Below are 19724 nucleotides of genomic sequence, written 5' to 3'. Positions count from 1 at the left end.
ATAACATAAAGTTAATTTTGAATAAGATTCAAAATTATACTTTATAGTATGTGAGAGATAAATATTTGAATAAAATTCAAATATTAATTATAAGAATAAGATTCATATTAAAACTATAGGCTATAATTAATATGAATGAGATTCATATTAAAACTATAGGTTGTGAGAGGATGTTATTTGAATATGATTCAAATGAAATTAAATAAATAAATAAATAATATTAATTAATTAATTTAATTATATATTAAACTTTGATTTAATATATAGATTATTAAATTTAAAATAATAACTAACTGTTGGAAGTTACTCTGAGTTAGTGGAGGGGAATTTTAGCTCCCTATCCAACCAACTCACTCCCATATAAAAGAAAAAAGTAGGGGTGTTCGTGAGATGGGTTGGGTTAGGTTGTTGTTTGAGTTATAATTTTCTTAACCCAAATTACCTTTATTAAAAGATGAACCCAACCTAACCCAACCATGAAATATTTGGGTTGAGTTGGTTCAGGTTACTCGGTCATTTATTTAAAATTTTATTCTAAAAAGAAGTAAAATGTAAATATGTAACAATCTGATTTAATTATTTTCATATATTGAATTAAAATTAACAACTCAATTTCAATTTATATAATGAATTTCTTTTCAAAGTGCTAAGAAACTATTTTTAACCATTGTTGGAGAATAAATTATTCAAAGAATAATGAAATTAAATAGAACTAAAATCGATATATGTATAAATAATTATATTATAAGTAACAAACAAATATATATTTTAAAGTTAATAATAAGTTCATGTTGGTTTGAGTTATATTAGGTGAACCCATAGACCAACCCAACCTGTAAAATTTTCATTTATTTGAACCTAATCCAATCCAAAGGAATTGATAATCCAACCCAAACCGCACGAGTTGGGTTGGATTGATCGATTTTTTGGAGCATCAGATTTTTTGAACACTCCTAGGAAAAGGGGAAATATATGTTTTTTTATTATTATTTTCCAATGCATAGATCATAGCTAAGCAAAAGAGAAGAGTTCTCTCTATGTATTTGATCTTCTTCCCCAAACCTCTCACACAAATCTCTCTCTACCAAATTAAGGAGCCCACACATCTTTTTTCTTTTTTCTTTTTATCTTGAGAATAGCAAGAAAATCAATTGGTGGTATTCCCTACGTGACTTGTTTGTTCATGAGAGATATTTTTCCAGTTCGAGAGAGATCTTGTGTTCATGCTGCTCCATTTCGAGGAGAGAAATTATGAGAAGAAAAGTCTTCAAAGGTTAGTTATTCTCATCATTTTCTCATTAGAAACATGCTGTAATTTATAAATATTTATCTTGTTCTTCTACAATTTCTTTGTTTTTCTGAGTTTTTTAAATTGGATTACATTATTACGTTCATTTGCACACATCAACTTGGAATTCCTTTCCTTCATATTGTATATATGTTTTATAATTCATTGAATATATGAGAGGAGTCAAGTTGCAACACTTATAAAAGTTTAAAATTTAGATTGCAAAAGCTATGTAGGTTGAGGTGCATATTGATAAAACTACACATTTATAATTAAAATTGATACAACTTCACAAGTTTAGAAGTTAAAATCAATTTTTTAATTAAAAAATTTCACTTTCACTTTTGTTTTATATAAATTTAGATAAATCTAAGGTTAAATCACAAGGCTTTTGCCATAAGGTCTTCAATTTTAAAAAGTATTTAATAAGCTTTTAAACTTTTCAATTTTGTTTTTAATTCATTCTCATACTTCGTTCTAAACACGATTTATTCTTATACTCTAAAAAATTTCTAGTAAACCTTTAAATTTTTAACTTTGCATCAAAGTTTTATAGGTTTCAACCATCTAATAAAATTCCTTCGACGTTTTCTAGAATTAAAAAATTTATATAGGACATGAAATTGATGTTTAATATTCTATTAGATGCAAAAATTTTGTCAAATTGAACATAGTTCAATTAATATATTGTCAATTGATGGAACAAATCTTTCACTTCTATAACATAAATAAGCAGAAAAATAACAAATAAATTAAAAGAAAGCAACAAAAATAAGAAGCACATGATTTTATGTAGAAAAACTTCAAACTAGCATTGACCAGAAGAAATACACTATGTGAAAAGTTATTATAATTACACAAAATCTCTCTTCGACTCCAATTACAAATAAAACACTATCTTAAAACATTACAATGCTCACACAATTAGAGTTAATATAACAAGTGTTCAAATTAGAATGATTTAAAACCAAAGTTATATACTTTTAGGCTCACTTTATCATATTTGAAGTCTATCACTTTTTTGAATTTTTCCAATGTGAAATAATTATTCATCTAATATTTTTGTCAAAATCCAACATCAAAGATCAATAGGTCTAGACGTAATCGGAATCCCCTAACTTCTATCTTGCTAAAAGGAAAATACAAAATTTTAATTTCACGTCTAATATCTTATGAGGAATCTATTCCACTAAATGAACTTATAATTTAACCTAAAATAGAATCAATAACAATGGTTGTGGATGAAAGAACCCATCGTCTAAAGCCAACCATTACAAATTTCCAACTAGTGGAACTTGAGATGTCAAGATTCCTCTTTCCGTGTTTTTTTTTTTTTGGCGCCGATCAACTCACACAAGGTGGATGCCTAAAGATGTAATAAAATTCTGAAAAAAAAGTGTATGTAAATGAAGGGTCAAATAAGCTCTCCAATTTCAAATTATGCCAAATCCACAAAAAGGTTTCTCAAATCAATGCGCCACTCGCGACCAATATTGTACAATTAAACACATCTTTGCTTTTTCAAAAAATAATAAAAAAAATTAAAAAATAAATAGACACATCTTTAAAATCTATTAAGATTTAATGGAATCCATATTATTTAGTAGTTTTTTTTTCTCCCAATTTTTTGGTTGAGAACATATATCCTTATCGATTAAGTTATTGGTAATAACTTTGACAATTTTATACAAGTTAATAGTCTCTATAAGTAAGTCATTTAGTATAGCTTGTTCAACTAAAAATGAAAATAATATTAAAAAGAAATCTCCTACTACTACAACATGAATAGGAAAATAATAATAATAATAGTAATAATAATAATAAAATTAATTAATTAAAAGAAAGCGACAAAACTGAAAACATAAGAGTTTAGTGAAAAGCTCCAAAATTGAAGAAAACATTATTGTCCACTAGAAAGAAGTTCATTATGTGAAAAGTTGTTACAATCACACGAAATAATACCCCTTTAACCCCAATTACAAGAGCGTTATCTCAAAACGTTATACAACTCATACAATTAAGCTAGTATACAAGCTTAAAGTACTTCAAATTGGGATGTTTTGAAATCAAAGACATAGACTCTTTTTATAGTATTGGAGTCCATTACTTTTTTGAACATTTTAGATGTTAGATAACTGTTGTTTTCATATTTTGTCAAAATTCAGCAAATAATAAATTATTCCCTACAATTGTTTGAATGGGAAACGTGGTAGACTTTTATGCTAAAAGTTATGTTTTTGAGGGAATATTTATTTGATGTTTTACCTCATAACGAAATTAGAATTAGAGTAGATGAATGTTACTACAACTTTCCTACATGGAAGTTTGGAGGAGGAACTCTATATGGAGCAGCCTAGGGATTTTGAGGTTCAAGAGAAGACAAAACTTGTTTGTAAGTTGAATAGGTCCTTATATGGACTGAAACAATCCCCTAGGTGTTGGTACAAAAGGTTTGATGTCTTCATCAGCAAAATAAATTTTGTGAAGAGCCTATTTGATCTTGGTGTTTACTATAGAAACCTTCCAAATGGTAGTTAGCCTAGGGATTTTGAGGTTCAAGAGAAGACAAAACTTGTTTGTAAGTTGAATAGGTCCTTATATGGACTGAAACAATCCCCTAGGTGTTGGTACAAAAGGTTTGATGTCTTCATCAGTAAAATAAATTTTGTGAAGAGCCTATTTGATCTTGGTGTTTACTATAGAAACCTTCCAAATGGTAGTCTAGTCTACTTATTGTTGTATGTATATGACATATTGGAAGGGAAAAGTATATCTAAACTAAATGAGATTAAAGATCAATTGAAGGCTGAATTCGAAATGAAGGACCTAAGATCAGCTAAAAGAATCGTAGATATGGAAATCATAAGACAGAGAAGTCGAAAGGAATTATTCATATCATAGAGTCATTACTTAAAAGATGCTGGAAAGGTTTATATGTCTAATACTAAATCAATAACTACTCCTATGGGTCAACAATTTAAGCTATCTGTTAAGGACTCCCCTAACGATCCAGCTGAGAAACAAGCCATGTCTAATGTTCCTAATGCCACAGGGAGTTTAATGTATTTGATGGTGTGTACTAAACCTGACCTAGCTTATAGTACAAGTCTAGTTAGTAGATATATGGGTAACTCTAGCAAAAATCATTGGGAAGCTACTAAGTGGGTATTTCGATACCTAATGGGATCTGTGAATTGAGGACTATTATATACAACCTCTTATGAACCTAGATTACTCTTTAAAGGGTATGTTCATGCAGATTTTGCAAGGGGCAGTGATAACAAGAGGTCCTTAATAGGTTACTTCTTTATGTGAGGAGGAAACCTTATAAGTTGGAAGTCTATCCTACAATCAATAGTTGCTCTATCAACTACTGAGGCTGAGCTCATAACAGTAATAGAAGCAATCAAAGAAGTAATCTGGCTACAAAGTTTAATTACTAAGCTAGGACACACATAAGAATAAGTAGAACTATTATGTGATAACCAGAAAGTGCAATCCATTTAACTAAAAATCAGCAATATCATGATAGAACATCTTGAAGGTCTTCAATTTTGTTGCTTTTATATTTTTCTATATTTTGTGAGTTCTTATAGTTACTCACTTCTTATACTTATTTATTCAATGAAGTAATTATTCTTTCACAAGTTTAAGTGAAATTGTTGGGAATGACTAGTCAATTAGTCATTTGTTGGAATGACTTATCATAAAATTAGTTAAAGATTTTTAAATGTATTTTCATATTTAATTTAAATTTGAAAACGAGTTTCTATATTTAATTTAGATATGAAATGTTTTCCTATTTAATTTATATATGAAACATCTAATTAAGATCTGAATGTTTTATATATTTAATTTAGAAATATGTTTTTGTTGGATTCTTATAAAAAGAAAAAAAAAAAGGTTGTTTTAGTCTAAAAAAAGGTGAGATTTGAGTTCGGTATGATATTTCTCTCTATTAAAAATGATTTGATCCTAAGCAAAGTTTCCATTCGATTCCAATCCTTCTTTGACGAGTGCACGCTTGAGAAGGGTGTTATGTTAACCTTGGAGAGCAATCAACTTCTGGCGATTTAGCATTGTGGTTGCACCGATTTTGCTTTCAAGGAAGTGGATCTTCCATGACACAATCATGATTGAGACCCAAAATTGACTACGACTAACAATTTGAAAGTAGAACTAAAGGATATCGGTTGATTGTGCCTCCATCTCCAATCTCCCTCTCCAGATCGAAGTTGACGGATTTCACATCATTTTCATTTTTGCAACCGCTCCAAACCAAATCTGGTCGCCCAATAACGCATGGGTTTTTGTTTGAGGTGAAGCAACAATAATGTATGAGGTTAGTTCTCTCCTTGAAATTCAATAAGACATATGAAGAGACAGTAACACATGGGGTATTATCAATGGGAGTTTAGGGAATTTCCTTCATCCCTCAAATAAATTAGAAATTCTGAGCATGCATCTCTATGTGGGGGATTTGAATTTGCCACTACCGTCAAATATTCCAATATTACAACTCTTGGAAAAAGAATCCAATATGGAGGATGTGGGTTCTTTATAGGAGAAAGTCATCTCTTTGAATATCGGTGAGAAATTTTGAATCTGAAAATATGGATCAATTTGGATTGAATGAATGAAGAGGTACAAATTAAGAAGGTAATTTCTCTTTTTAACATATAAGCATAATTAGATTATTAGGTTGCTTTTTTCTTTATGAATGAATTGTGTTAGAAAGAAATTTTGAGCAACACTATACTTTGATTCTTGTTTTGAGATTAATAAGGGATGAACTAAAATTAAGATAGACTTTCATTCCAAATTAAGAAGAAAAATTAATAAAAGATAGAAAGTTTAATTTTGGTAAACTGAGTTAAGGAAATAGAGAGCACTTATTATTATTAATTTTAAATAATAATTATTTTTTGACAAAATCATTCGTCTGAAGTCATGATTTGAGGAACTTGGAGAGACAACTCAAGATATATAGTTTCTACTTTGTGATGAATAAATTAGTGATTGATTTATGTTGATTATATTCCTATGATAGAATTTTTGGAATATGTGGGTTTTGTAGTATGATATTGAATTTTGTTGTTAACCGTATTGACAATTTGGATGATGATGCTAGTGATCTTTTTCTTGATTTGATTAACTTTCACATATGTTGAAAATATTTTGATTGGTTAAAAATTGAGTTAAAAGGGATAGAGACTTCTTGAACTCTAGTTAGGTAATCTTGACCTACAATTACAATAACCAAAGAATTTATTTATTATTTTTCTTATGGACCAATTGTCTACGGCTTCTTGAAATACTCAAACCATAATGCTTGAAGGAGAGCTCCTATATACAAGGAAAGAATTATAATAATCTTTCTAGTTAATTAATTCACCATTGTTTTTTGAGGAAAGACCAACGGTACATTAGTTGAAAAATATAGTAGGGGCTATTTTTTGAAAAAAAGGAAATATAAAGTAGAGGAATATGCTCATAGTGAGAGCTACTGCGTAAGGAAAATTGTGAGATTTTGCTGTATGTAATATCCAAACTAGGAAAATAGCATTTGCAATACTAGATATTATATCCATTGAAAATTTGGCAAGAAATTATGCATCATTCCATTGATTGATGTGTAGACTGTTGATCTGTTGGACTGCAACTTTTTTTGTGTTGCACTGTTGGGTTGAGTTTTCTCTTGATTGATAATGTTGATGTGGCATGTGCTGACATAGTTTGTCAGTTTGTTCCACAAATTTAATTTTTACATATAGTATGAAAATATAGAAATTTTATTTCATTACTATTTTATTGTTATTCGATATATATTTAATTAGTACATATTTGAATATTTCATGAGTAGTAAACTGTTATCTTAAATGAGATGCTATTGTGATCTATTTGAGCATGTCTAATAGCAGGTTAGCATGAATGTAAATAATATTCCATGTGTGTTATATTTGACAAGTATTATTAAATTGTCATGTTTGACCATTAATTTTCATGAAGTTGAAAAGTGTTATTATTACTTTGAAATTGAGTTTAGCTCTATAACATTATTTTGACTATCACCTAGCTCGTCCGTAGTATGAAAATATGTAAATTTCATCACTTTTTTTTTTTGTAGAAGCTTGTAGAATTGATGGTAATTTGAGAAATTTCTAAGCTATAAAGTATGTGGATATTTTATAAGGACTTTTCATGGGTATATAAGTTAGAACAACTATCTCCATTGGTAGGAGGTTTTTTTATATCAAACTCAAAAACAAAACCATGAGGGCTTATGTCCAAAATAGATACAATATCATACTATTGTGAAGATATTTGGAGAGTTGTTATCTCTAATAAGTAGTATTAGAGTCGTCCCATAGCTTAGCCACGTTGGTAGAAATCCTCAGGTGTCGAACAAAGATGTAGTGGAGCCTCAAAAGTAGTTATGATGTGATCCATGGTTGTTCAATTGACCCTTTGTTCGAGGGGAGGATCATTGGGAATGCAACCAAAGTCGCAGGTTGATTAGATAAAGAGATGATCATGGATATATATCTATATAATTTCAATTGATTGAATGTATAAAGTCTTTGTTTGATTGAGTCTATCTAGGATCGTGAAAAGAGAAAAAGAAAATTGAACTTCATGGATTTAGTAGAATTTCTTAAAGGAAACAAAGCTGAATAGCTTTAGTATAATACATCAAATGGATGTAAAGAAGTCATTTCTCAATGGTGACCTACCTTCCAATAATTGTGTAATTATAGCCTTAAATGGTACACTAGTAAATATCCATCGATACATGTGTTTACTCAAAGTTGTTTGAGCTAATTATGTGATCATATGTTTATACGTTGATAATATGCTTAACTTTAGAATAAACATAGATGTAATCAATAATACCAAGTTGTTATTATTGGTGAAGGGATCGAATCTCGCAACAAAAGCATTGTGAACACCTTGCATCCTGTAATTCGATTTTTACATAAACAAATTCAGTATACAAAAACAAAATATAAACATGTAATATAACATGCTTTAGGGAAAAATATTAGAACCATTCTTACCTTTGTAGATTCCCAAGCTTCACGAACAATCTTAAGTTCTAATAAATGGCTCCTTTAACGATCTTGATCATGAACGATTTCGTGAACTATCTCGAACACTACAACAAGAGTAACCTTGTTATTCTCTAGGATTCCAATAGAGGATAGGTGGTATCCAACTATTGGGAGAGGGAGAAGAGAAAAGAACTTTTGAGAGTAGAAAGGATTCTCTTTGTGGCTTAGGAAAAATTTTGCACAATAACACTTGTGTGTTATATATTGTCAGTGTCTATCTCAGTATCTCCCAAAGAGGCCATATAGAGAAAAGCCAAATCATTTTCCTAATCCTTTTCCTATTCCCCATTTCTACAATTAGTTAATTAAATAATACTTATTTAATTAATTGGCACAATTAAATAACACTTATTTAATTTAATTTGCACATTAATTAAATAACTATTTATACATTAAATCCAATTTAATGTATATTTAATCATCATAAACATCGTATGTATATGTGCAGTACCTCTTTATTACTTAATTTTTTGTGAATCTAATTCTCTTGAATTAATTAATTGGATCTTATTAAAATATTTCTTTCCAATTTAATTTGAATTATAGATCATATCCATAATCTATTATATATTAATCATATTAATATATGGTTTCCTCAAATTAATTTGAACAATTCAAATCATCCCTCTTAAATATCCTTTAGTAAGTTAACAAGGGGACTTGGTGGACCTATAGATCAGAAACTCCAATGAAGATTAATTGACTAAACTCATTAACCAAGTTATATTCGTTAACTGTGGGTACACTCCACTAAAGACTTATAGCTACACTCTTCTCACTACAAATATATTTCTGTGTCCACGAATATAGACCAATAACAGCAAGTTAGTCTTTTAAGAGTGTTTGTAACTCCATCTGGGTCAAATTACCATTTTACCCTTGGATTACCTCTAACTCCATAAGTACTAGTGCTCCTCAAATGAACAACTTGTTTATGGTCCAACCAATAAATAGAAACCTCTCTTGGGCTAGTGAGAGGGTAGAACCTTTTGTTCAAGTCCTGGAGACACTACTTAAAGGAAAACTCATCTACTTACCCTTAAGACTGGAAAAAGTGAATTCCATCTAGTATTATTATGTTCTTAGCTCCCTGCTCGGTCTTGTCCCTAATGGTAGGCATATTGGACTGGCGAATTGGTCACCCTCACCCATACAAATCAAAGGACAATCCCTCGTGAACAAAAATTCATAATATACTCAGGATTAAAACTAAGTTGCCTTGGTCATCCTATTGAAATAGGAATCTAACTAGTTAATAGTGTTACATCTAGTGGTTACTATTTCGTGATCCAGTCTTATGCAAACTCATTACATAGGATACACCTACTCACATGTCAACTACATGAACGTGTTTGATCATTGCTTGCAAATACAAAATGGGTCGTATCCATAGTGTTACCAGAATAAGGTATCCAACCTTATCCCTATACTATAGACCCTTTAGGATGTATCTTGAATATTAATCCCTGTATGTCTCCACATACTATTCAAAACTCATAAGGCAGCCTTGGATGTTAGTTTATTGGAGTTAAGGTTATTAAGAAAAAATAAACAAACAACACAAACAACAAGATTTATTAAATTAACATCTAGAACTCTTTATTGATGACGGTTAATTAATCATGTTGACTATCTAAGAGTTTTAGGGCATAAAATCCAACAATTGTCACATTTTGAAATGAAAGATCTAGGAGGAGCTGACGTAATACTTGGTGTTAAGCTTAGAAAAACTGATAACAAATTTTATTTGGGTCAATCACACTACATTAGAAAACTATTAAAGAGATTTGATAGTTATGATGATGCTCCTGTAAGAACACCTTACGATGCTAGTATGAGCTTAAGAAAATAAAGGAGATAGTGTAACTATAGAGGCAAATATCATAGTCCCATTATGAGTGAACGATAGTGTAACTATAGAGGCAAATATCATAGTCCCACTATGAGTGAACTCTTCTCGGGCCATAAGAAGGTGTGAGACCACATTGTTCAAGCCTTGGAATCAGCCCTTAAGAGATCAATTTATCTATTTACCCCTACTTCGGGGAAGGAGTGAATTCCGTATTGTGTAGCTGAGTTCCTAGCTTCCCAATCAAATGAATCCCCAAAGTGGTAGGTATGAGTTGGCAATCTGGCCACTCGCCTCCATGCAAATCAAAGGACCGCCCTTCATAAGCAGAAGTTCCTAACTCACTCAGGATTAAGGTCATCCTAGTGAAATGAAAGTCTCTGTCATGAACAGCGTTATATAACGAGACTAAACATTTTGTGGTCCGATCTTATATAAACTTCTTTGTATAAAGTATCCCCGCTCGCATGTCTAATACATGAATGATTAGGATCAGACCATTTGTAGCACTTTACAACACTTGTAACACCTACAAAGCGGGTCATACTCGTAGTGTCACCAGGATAAGGTTTTCCTTCTTTATCTATATATTACAGATCATTTAGGTTATCACTTAAAACATGATCCACTTGTATGTCTCCACATACATGCTTAAGTTACAAAGATAACCAAGGATTTTAATTTATTGGTTTGTGGTTAATGCAACTAAAATATCTCATATTTCATAGATAGTAGTGAATAAAATATCTCATATTATTACATCACAAAGAGTTTGTTCATATTTGTGTTTACAAACTACAGGACCCTACGAGATTTAGGGCATCAACCCAACAGATAGTATTTCTCAATCTGAATATGCAAAAATTATAAGAAGTGTTATGTATTTTTATGAACTATACTAGGCCTATTATTGCATATGTTGTGAGAAGATTAAGTAGATATAAATATAATCATGATAAAGATCATTTGATTGCTCTTTGTGGTTTATTAAGATATCTTGATGGTACAGTAGATTATTGTTTGAATTTTAATATTTTCTTTCCATATTAAAAAAGGGTAGTGAATGCAATTTGGGTAACTTAGAATCACGAGGTAAGTTCTGCTAGTGGATATGTGTTCTTATTGGGTAGAGGAACTACTTCATAGAAGTGTGAATTTATTGATCTAGAATTAGCAGGGCATCAATATGAGTGGCTTAGAAGCCTACTAGGAGATGTGCCATTGTGGGGGCATTAATGACAGTTTCTTTGCACTATAATTCACATGTTGCCATAGAAATTGCCAAGAATAATGTGTATAATGGTAAAACACCTTAGATATGGAGTTGCGAAATAGTTGTAGAAGGAATTATCTTCTTGAAGTTTGTGAGGTCTAAGAGGAACTCGGCGGATCCTCTAACCAAAGGTCTAACAAAGAGAGTAATACTACAAGAAAACACCCCTTTTCTGACGTTTGAAATTGTGGGAAAATGGTAAAAAATGCATTGGAAGAACTACTGCCGACGACAAACTAGTCGTCGGGAGTTTGGTCAGGATATCCTTATCGGGAGATGCTCTCTTGACGTGGAAACATATATCGTCGGGAGTTATTGGAACTCCGGATGCTTGTATAGACATCGTCGAGAGATAGTCATTTAAAAAAATTAAAAAATTAAAAGTCTTGTCAAATCGATTTGAGCATTCTGTCAAAAATTTTCAAACCCATTTTAGACAAATCCAACCAAATCCACCAAAATTAGATAAGGTTGTTTGAAAAATGTCGGAATAAAAAATTATTGATTTCTGAATTCTAATGCCTGATTTACATTAGTAGAGGAGTAGATCAATGCAAGTTAAAATACAAGTATAACTACTACGAAGTGTTCGACGAAATGCAGCAATAGCAAATAAGCGATTTAAGAGTTTAAAATTATGATCTACAGCAAATGAGTGAATTTAAAAGTACGAAACTCCGTTTTTAAACACAAAGATAGAACAAATCTTAAATGTACGAAATGCTGCAATGATAAAATAATATGAGATTACAGAGTTGGAAACCCGAATTTCGAGTGAAAAAGTAGTACTAGAAAAGAAGTTTTACCCAGTTTCGATCACCACCGCCGGCCGTGACCTGTAAAAACGAATCAAACAAGAAAGAAAAAAAACAGAGTTAGTTCTGTGAAGAAAAAAGGTAGAGGGAAAAAAGAAAAAAGAAGTAAGGTAGTGGACCATAGGGTCTCACAGTGGTCTGAAGCATAGAAAAGGCAATAAGGGACAAGAGCAAGAGAGTAGTAAACTTAGGCATCAATGGATGAACGATCGACTTATCGACGGAAGATGACGAACGGACGAATGATGGAAGACATGGACGAACGGTGTGGCAGCGCTGCTCTCTTTCTCGTCTGGTCTCGGCTTACCTAGGGTTGAAGAAGGCAGATCTGATCTAGCTTCTACGGTTTGGGGTTTTTAAACCCAAACTCTTGATGCACATTGTCTACTCCTGACACATATTCCCGACGACTTATATATGCGTTGTTTGTTAATTCCCGACGCTACTCTTATGTAGTCAGGCAAGACCCTCTCTCTTGATGATGGATCTCCCGACGGTCGTTTTAGGCATCGAGAGAGCCTTTTTTTCTTATAGTGTGATTCTAGAATTTTCAACAAGTATGAGACTTAAACCCTTATAGTGGTTCATAGCCTTTCTGAGCGGTCTATTGCGATAGATTTGATGATCCATAGTCCTTAATTTGGGTGGTCCTAGATACGGACTTGATGGATATAACTAAACCTTTAAATTCTATAACCCTTTCTTTAGGTGGTCCTGATATGGATTTGATGGATAGTTATAAAATCTTTTAAGTGGTTTGTCTTTTGACAAACTAGATGAAGTTGATTTTGGTATGGATTAGATGTGAAGTCTTCATAGCTTAGTTTGAGTGGTCTATTGTGATAGACTTTATGAAGAAATTAACATGATTGTGAAGGTGTTGTTGCCATGAAAAAGTTTAAAGATATTTTTCTAAAGTTTTTACGTTGACCCGAGGTTATATGTGCATGGTCTTGAATAACACGCTTTTATCGCAGGGCCAATAGAAAATTAAGGAGTAAAACATGTTGTGGAGGTCTCAACCATAGTTATTGAAAGTTCAAGAGGTAACCCACTCTCTCTAATCATGTTGCTACCCTACTTCACTATGCAATTCAAATCGAAAGATATTGATGTTTAAGTTTATTCTCCTCTATTTACTCAGATAAATTATTTATTATTTTTTAATTGCCAGTTATTCGTGGGGGATTGTTGGGAATGACTAGTCAAGTAGTCATTTGCTAGATTGATTTGTCATAAAAATAGCCAAAATTTCTAAATGTATTTTTATATTTAATTTTAAATTTGAAAATAGGTTTCTGTATTTAATTTAGACATGAAATGTTTTCCTGTTTAATTTAGATATGAAATGTTTTTGTATTTAATTAAGATCTGAAACATTTTCTACATTTAATTTAGCAAAACGTTTTTGTTGGATTCTTATAAAAAGGAAAAATGGTTTTTTTAGTATAAAAAAAAGGTGATTTAATTATAAACAAAGTTTCCATTTGATTCCAATCCTTCTACGACGAATGCATGTCTGAGAAATGTGTCGTGTTAACCTTGGGGAGCAACCAGCTTCTGGTGATTTTACTTTCAAGGCATTGGATCTCTCACGACACAACAATGATTGAGATCCAGAATTGACGACAACTAACAAATATTTCAAGCTAGTCCAACCTAACTCAAAGTCTTATCAATAACTTTTTTTTTATCATAATAAAAAACCTGTTAATAGAGCTCATAAATAAAATATATAATATGATTATTATACAATTTTTTTTTTATAAAGATTATCATATATTAATACTTCTATTTAACTTTAAAAAAGACTTACATTTATTGTTGATTATATAAATTAACAACTAGTACATAACATAATAAAATTTGTTGACTTTACCATAATTATTGTTTTTTTTTTCAAAACACCATTTGTTGTTAATAATTAAACTATTTTTTATAATTTTATTTATATCCATGCGTGCATGTGTATATATATTCGTTCATCATAATATATAGGTTAAAACTAGAGATGTCCACGGGACGTGGCGAGGTCGGGGATGTCATTCCCCATCCCGTCCTCGTCCCCATTTCATTTCCCATCCCCATGAAATTCTCCACGAGGATTGAGGTAGGGATTCTCGCGGGGATCGGGTTCCCTGTGGGGAATTTTTCCCCATTACCTTTTTTTTTGGTAAAAAGGCAATTAATTTAAATCACTAATGTGAACAAATTTTAATTAAATAATTAACTTTATCACTAAATTATTTATTATGATTAGTTTTATATGACAATTTGAATTTAAAGATAAATTACTCAATTTTGGCCTAAAAAAACTAATTAATTTTTATTAATAGAAAGAAATAAATATAAATAAAATTATTCACATATATAATCTAAATTTAAACATATTCATTATCTTCCAAATAAATAATCAAATTTGACATTTAAATGTAATATTTATATAATAATAATAACAACATAACATTAGATAACTATACTAAATAAATATATAAAAGCTAATCGAGGCAGGGACGGGGAACGGGATAGGGTCGGGACCAGAGGCGAGGACGGGGAATTCATTCTCCGTCTCCGTCCCCGTTTAGCTCACGGGGATTTTTTCCCCACTCCCTCCCCAATACCCCACCTAATCGAGGAATCCCCGTCCTGGGAAAATTGGACATCTCTAGTTAAACCTTTCAAAATATATATAGCTTGAATCATAGGAAAATTTTAATTAACAGAAAAAATGTGAAACTATTTATAGAAATAGCAAAAAAATTATTGATAGACATTCATAGACTTTTATCATCTATCAGTGATATATTTACATTAATGATATATTTCTATCAGTTTCTATCATCGATAGATTAGTTTTTTTCATTGATAGACAATGATAAACTTCTATCAATGTTGTTTATAAGTGAGACTTGTATCAGTTGCTCCGACTCTGACTGCAACATCTATATCCATCAATCTTACATGGACCTTCCCCAAGTCCACACCCCTTTCTATCCCTATCACAAACTTCCTCTATCTCTCGTCGTCACTAACATATTTTACAAGTGTTGCCACCAAAATTCGATTGGAAAATCCTACTTCTGCCTTAAATGTGATTTTGTTATCGACCTACAATGCCTCATTGCTGATACCAAAGCCACTACATTAACCAAAATCCCCAGCGGTGACCAATTTAAACATTTTTCTCATCCCCATTGTTGGGCCTGCACACTTGAAATTCTAGAATGAAAAAGCCCAAATGATGAAGCTGGCCCTTTTATTGATCCAAACCGTGATCAAGACAAGTTATTTTACCCCAAATAATTTTGGTAGGTAGAAAACTTGGTCTAGGTTACTCTACGATCTTCCAGCTAATGTGCAACACGTGGACAGATCCACTTACTTCTACTTGATGGAAGTGATGCCTTCTGCTCTGATGGGAAATGAATTTCCAAACAAATTATTTTTACTTTCTCTCTCTCGTTCTCTCCTCTGTTTGCAGAAAACTCTTTCTAACCCTTTTCGTTCTGATTATTTGCGTGAGTTTTGCTGTGTGAATGAAGAAGAAGAAGAGCATGCAGATAAAGAGAAAGAAGAGAAGAAGATCTACATGATGATATACGTGGTTCGGCAATACAGTGCCTACATCCACGGGAAGGAGAAGAATCTTTATTTCAAGAGCCAAGTCACACATTTCTTTACAGATCTTGTAGCTTTCTTGTAAGCTTCTGTAATTGTATTACAAATTGTAAATGATTCATATTTATACATTTTAGCTGATACAAGTAGTTACATAACAAATTGTAAAGAAAAATGTAAAAATTGTTGAAGATTTGTTTGTATGCTTGAGCTTATTTTATACTTCAAATCTCCACCTTAAGCTCAACATGCAAGCTTTTCTTCTTCCAGATCTGACTTATTTTCACCCCTTTTTAGCCAATCTAACCAAGACAGTTAGAGAGCTTAAGCTTTGAAATTGGTTTGGTAAGCATATCAGCGGCATTCTCGCTGGTATGAACTTTGAGAACTTCGATTTCACCTTTTTCTATTCTGTCCCTTACGAAGTGACATTTAATATCTATGTGTTTGGTCCTTGAGTGGTATTGAGGGTTTTTGGAAAGATGAATGGCACTTTGGTTATCATAGTAGATCTTAACTACTGTTTGATTGATACCAAAGTCCTTCATCAACCCCTTTAACCAAAATGCTTCTTTTATTGCTTCTGATAATGCCATATATTCTGCTTTAGTAGTCGATAGGGCTATGATTGACTGAAGATTTTCTTTCCAACATAATAAATTTGGACCATATAAGAATAGATAACCTATTAACAATCTCCTTTTGTCTTGGTCACCTACAAAATCTGAATCAACATATCCATATAGCTCTAACTCTGTTTCTTTTGTACTTTGATATGTTAATTTAGATTGTTTAGACCATATTAAGTATCTTAATATCCATTTTGTTGCTTCCCAATGCCTTTTTCCATGGTTAAACATGTATCTACTGACAAGACTAGTACAATAGGATAAGTCTGGTCTAGTAGATATCATTAGATACATTAGACTACCTACTACTTGATTGTAAGGAATTAATTGCATTTGAGTCAAATGTTCTATGTCAGTTTCCTTGGGTGAATTATCTAAAGAAATTTTAAAATGACTAGCAATAGGTATAGTGACAGGTTTAGTATTAGACATATTGAATCTTTTAATAACCTTTTCACAGTAGTTTAATTGACTAATGATGAGGATAGATGAAGTCCTGTCTCTACTTATTTCAATCCCAAGAATCTTTTTAGACTGACCCAAATCCTTCATATCAAACTCTCTCTTTAGAAGATCTTTGACATGTTTTAAATCCTCCTTAGATTTCCCAGTTAGCAACATATCATCTACATAGAGTAGTATATAGACTTTGCCCTTATAGGTTGTTGAATTAACATAAGAACAAATGTCATAGGTACTTATTTGAAACTCAATACTCTCTATGTAATTATTAAATCTTTTGTACCAGCATCTAGGGGATTGTTTAAGACCACATATAGATTTGTTTAGGAGATAGCAAAGGTCTTCTTTTCCTCTTTCTTCAAACCCTTTAGGTTGAACCATATAGATAACCTCTTCTATATTTCCATGAAGGAAAGCTGTTTTAACATCTAGTTGATCTAATTCAAGGTTGTACTGAGCAACTGGAGATAGTAGAAGTCTAATAGAGATTTGCTTTACTACTGGTGAAAAATTTTCAGAGTAGTTTATACCTTCCCTTTGGGTAAACCCCTTAGCCACTAACCTAGCCTTATACCTAGGTTTTTCTTCTTTAGTAGAACCCTCATTTAGTTTATATATCCACTTGGAAGCTATAAGCTTGCATCCTTTAGGAAGAGGAGCTAGGGTTCAAGTATTATTGATAGTGAGTGATTCCATTTCTTCACACATAGCTTCAATCTAAGACCTAGCATTAGGGCAGTTCACTGCCTCTTCAAAAGTAGCAGGTTCTTGGTCATTAAAAGTTATTGTGGCATTTAGAAATAGGTTCATGTAATTAGTTTCAGTATATCTAGTTGGAGGAACTATCACTCTTCTTTGTCTATCCCTAACTAATGAGTATTGACTCAAATCAGGTTGAGTTTCAGCATGCTCAGTAGGCTCATTTGAGTTTTCCTCTTCTTCTTCTTCAGTTTCATTAGGAGGGTTATTTCTAGTGGGTAAATCTTTAGGTGTCTCCACCTCAATCCTAGCAGTACTAGGGCTTTTAGAAACTTCATTGGTTGTCTTTTCCTTTTACATAAACATATATTTTTCTCTAAAAGTGACATCCCTGCTTACAACAAATCTTTTCTCAATAGAATTCCACATCTTAAAGCCTTTAACTCCTTCTGAGAACTCAACAAACATACACTTCACTGCCCTAGACTTTAGTTTCCCTTGACTTTGGTGAATATAGCCAACACATCCAAATACCCTTAGATTTTCTAGGTTAGGAGGATGTTTTGTCCATTTTTCTTCAGGAGTTAAGAAGTTTAGGGAGGAATGAGGACACCTATTTAAGGTGAAAAGAGTGTAGCTTGTTGCCTCAGCCCAATACCTTTCACTAAGAATTGCATCTGAAAGAAGACATCTAACCCTTTTTATGATTGTTCTATTAAGTCTTTTAGCAACTCCATTCTGTTGAGGAGTAAATCTAATAGTCCTATGCCTAGTTATTCCTATTTCTTTACAGAACTTATTAAACTCTTCACAACAGAATTCCAGTCCATTATTAGTTCTTAGGTATTTAATTTCTTTAGAAGTTTGCTTCTCTATCATGAGTTTCCATTCCTTAAACTTATCAAACACTTGGTCTTTAGTTTTAAGGAAGTAAACCCAACTTTTTCTAGAGAAGTCATCAGTAAAAGAGAGTAAATACCTTGAACCACTTAGGCTAGGTGTAGGAGCTGGACCCCATAGGTCTGAGTGAATATAATCTAGGATAGCCTTTGTGGTGTATTGTGCTTTAGTGAAACTTTTCCTTGTGGCCTTTCCTAAAACACAATGTTCACAAAAAGTTAGATTTTCTGAGAGACCTTTAGGTAGAATTCTTGCTTAGATAGGACTTCTAGGCCTTTAACACTAATGTAAGACAATCTCTTGTGCCAAACATCAGCCTCTATGATCTCATTTGTGGTGGCAACATATGGTCTTGCCATCATTTCAACTTCTTTAACCATAAATAAATCATTTACCTTTTTCCCAACTAGTATTATCTTAGAATCTTTTAGTACCTTAAAGGTTCCTTCTTTACCCCTGTATTCACACCTAATTGCATCAAACATTCCTAAGGAAATTAGGTTTCTCTTAAGAAGTGGAACATATCTTACATTTCTAAGAAATTTAATAGTTCCATCCTTAAGTTTCATAGAAACAGAGCTAATGCCTTGGTTGTTTCCCATATAAACCATTTCTCCTTCATTTTCTTTAAAGGTGTTGAACCATGGTCTCATAGAGATCATGTGATAGGTGCATCTAGAATCTAGGACCCAATCATGTTTTCCTAGGGGATTTACATGGTTGGATTTATCTAAGGTTAAGGTTAGAGCATCTAAGTATATATAAGAACCTTCTACCACGGAAGCTTCGGAATGTTTACCTTTAGAATCCTTTTCTTTCTCTTGGTTCTTCCTTTTAAGAATAAAACAATCTTTGATTAAATATCCTTTCTTTTTGTAGTATTTACATTTTAATTTCTGTTTAGGCTTGTTTTCTTATGAATTATGTGGTTTTCTGTCCTTTGAGCGATTTGGTTTAAAATTTCCATCAGCAAATAACCCTTCACCACTAGAATGATCCTTTTTGTCAGTTTGTAACTTTAGCTCTCTAGTTCTTAGGGTTGATATTATTGTATCAGTACTTATATTATCCCTTCCATA

This window comes from Benincasa hispida, chromosome 10 (genome assembly GCF_027475165.1).
Source record: "Benincasa hispida cultivar pf3 chromosome 10, pf3_genome.v1.1, whole genome shotgun sequence".
Classification (NCBI taxonomy): Eukaryota; Viridiplantae; Streptophyta; class Magnoliopsida; order Cucurbitales; family Cucurbitaceae; genus Benincasa; species Benincasa hispida.
The sequence above is the reverse complement of the archived record's forward strand: the minus strand, read 5'-3'. Positions refer to the sequence as shown.